We start from the raw sequence: 2,727 nt of genomic DNA on the forward strand, positions 1-2,727 counted from the left end.
GTATATCATATAATTATGAGGTATAATTATGAGGTATATAATTATGAGGTATATATAAATATGAGGTATAGCAAAGCGGAGTTTTCATAATGCCTAATCTTTGCAAAATATTCTTCTCGTGACATATATTGCGCAAGCGCGATCACCGTTTCAGACGCGCAGTACGGCCTAAATAAAAGTACGTAATATAGCTTGCTGATGGAGAGAGGGGTGGGAGACGGAGGGAAGGCGACAGGGAAGACAGCCGAGGGGCGGTGGAAGAAGAAGGAGGCTGAGCGTGCGACAAGGGAGACAAGGGGAAGGGCGATCGGGGATGAAGTAGTGGTTTTGCACCCTACTGGCTAGGGCGCTCTCCTAATTATAAACATAGGTCTACTGATAACAATTTATTACATAAATCTATGCTGAGATACCCCCTGACCATGTTAAACGCATTTTCATCACAAAATGTAACCTCTCTGGTGAGATATTGCGCACGCGCTAAAACAGTACCGTGGCCAGATTGTGTAATGACTGGTATATGCAGCCGGGACATTACATGCAATGCCTGCTTCCATTTTCATAAGTGAGGTCTAATGATGAAATATTATTATAGAAATCTATGCTGGGATAACCCCTCCCCATTTTAAATTTATAATTTTGGCAAAATATTCTTCCTCTTGGGAGATATTGCGCATGCGCGAGTATCATTTTAGCCGTGCAGTACGGCCTAAATAAAAGTACGTAAAATAGCTTGCTGCGGGAGAGAGGGGTGGGAGACTGAGGGAAGGTGGCAGGGAAGACAGCCGAGGGGCGGTGGAAGAAGAATGAGGCTGAGCGTGCGACAAGGGAGACAAAGGGGAAGGGCGGGCGAAGATGAAGTAGTGGTTTTGCACCCTACTGGTTAGGGCGCTCTCCTAATTATAAAAACAGGTCTACCGATAAGAATTTATTACAGAAACCTATGCTGAGATACCCCCTGATCATATTAAATGCATTTTCAGCACAAAATATAACTTCTCTGGTGAGATATAGCGCATGCGCTAAAACAGAAACTTAGCCAGATTATGCACTGACTGGTATATGCAGCCAGGACCTTACATGTAATGTCTGCTTCCTATTTCATAAGTGAGGTCTACTGATTGAATTTTATCCTATATATCTATGCTAGGATGATTCCTCTTCAATTTCAAATTGAGAATGTTTAGCAGAATTTTTTTCTTCTTCTCAGGAGATTGCGTATGCGCCACCACCGTTTCAGACGTGCAGTACGGCTTAAATAAAAGTACATAATATAGCTTGCTAAAGGAGAGAAGGATGGGAGACTGAGGGAAGGTGGCAGGGAAGATAGCTGAGGGGCGGTGGAAGAAGAAGGAGGCTGAGCGTGCGACAAGAGAGACAAGGGGAAGGGCGGGCAGGGATGAAGTAATAGTGTTGCACCCCATGGGCTAGGACACTCTCCTAATTATAAACACAGGTTTCCAAAGCTATATTAGTAAATGTGAGAGTCCTCCTAGCAATGCTGAAGACTTCTCTGAATGCCCGATAAAGCTGACATAAAAAATAAACACAATGAACAACGTACACAAAATCAAACAATAAATAACATAGATTAAGACATGTACATGGCCGGGACGGAAACAGCATATGTACCACCCAAATCAATAAACATAATATTGTTAAAGCTGTCAGAAATACATCAATAGCTTATTAGCAAGCCCGTGGTTGGTTCAGCAGAGAGCTTTAGCTGACGTTTCATACGTCACGAGAAAGTTCACATGGAAACTAATATCGAATTTGTTGCCAAACCATCGTATAATATGCAAGTAACCTGAATGATAAAACTTTGTAGGAATTAAAATGTCTCTAACATATATACTTGATCATTAATATCATTAACAGTACATACCGCAGAAAGTTCTAAATTGGTCAATCGAATATATCCCGGACACTGTCACGCCTCCTGTCGTCAAGGCATCACATGTCGCAAATTCAGAGAACCTGCCTAGAGACAAAATAGGATAATTCTCGTATAATACTATATCGATTTGCATTATATACACGCGCATACACGCGCATACACGCACGCACGCACGCGCATACACGCACACACGCACGCGCATACACGCACGCACGCACGCGCACATAATGATGACGATGATGATGATGATGATGATGATGATGATGATGATGATAATGATGATGGCGACGATGGTGACGAGGAGGAGGAAGATGAAGAGGAGGAGAAGGAGAAGGAGCAGCAAGAGAAGGATAACGAGGAGGAGGTGGAGGAGGAGGAAGATGATTATGATGCCGATAACGGTGACGATGGCGATGACGATGGCGACGACCACGACAGCGACGACGATGATAATGATGATGGTGATATAAAATGATAATTTTCAAGCCATCAACCAGTCGTCATTGATGCTCATGTAGACATGTGATCGGCCCACATTGTAAGATACTCACTAACGTTATAGACCGTATAATGAAGGTTGGGTCCACCACATGTCATTTCCGGTTCCGTAGTAACTGTGATGAGCGCGGCTCCCGGACAAAGTGTTTCGCAGTTGGTCAGTTGTCCTAAGCAGTTCTCGGTGCAACTCTATCACAATTAAATCGTGGTATGAAAAATAATGCTATCGTCGGCAGTCGTGGATAACTATAAGAACCACGAAAAGAATTGCCATTCCGATTGACTAAAAAAAGTTTAGAACAAAATACGGTCACGTATATATATATATA

General features: G+C 42.9%; 1 protein-coding gene across 1 annotated transcript in view; it reads right to left on the minus strand.

The window, feature by feature from the left end:
- LOC106821471 (adhesion G protein-coupled receptor E2-like) overlaps positions 1-2,727 on the minus strand; it is a 17,624-nt gene that overhangs the window by 13,883 nt on the left and 1,014 nt on the right. The gene's annotated exons all lie outside the window — the stretch shown is intronic.

Source organism: Priapulus caudatus, unplaced genomic scaffold (assembly GCF_000485595.1).
Source record: "Priapulus caudatus unplaced genomic scaffold, Priapulus_caudatus-5.0.1 Scaffold75, whole genome shotgun sequence".
Classification (NCBI taxonomy): domain Eukaryota; kingdom Metazoa; phylum Priapulida; class Priapulimorpha; order Priapulimorphida; family Priapulidae; genus Priapulus; species Priapulus caudatus.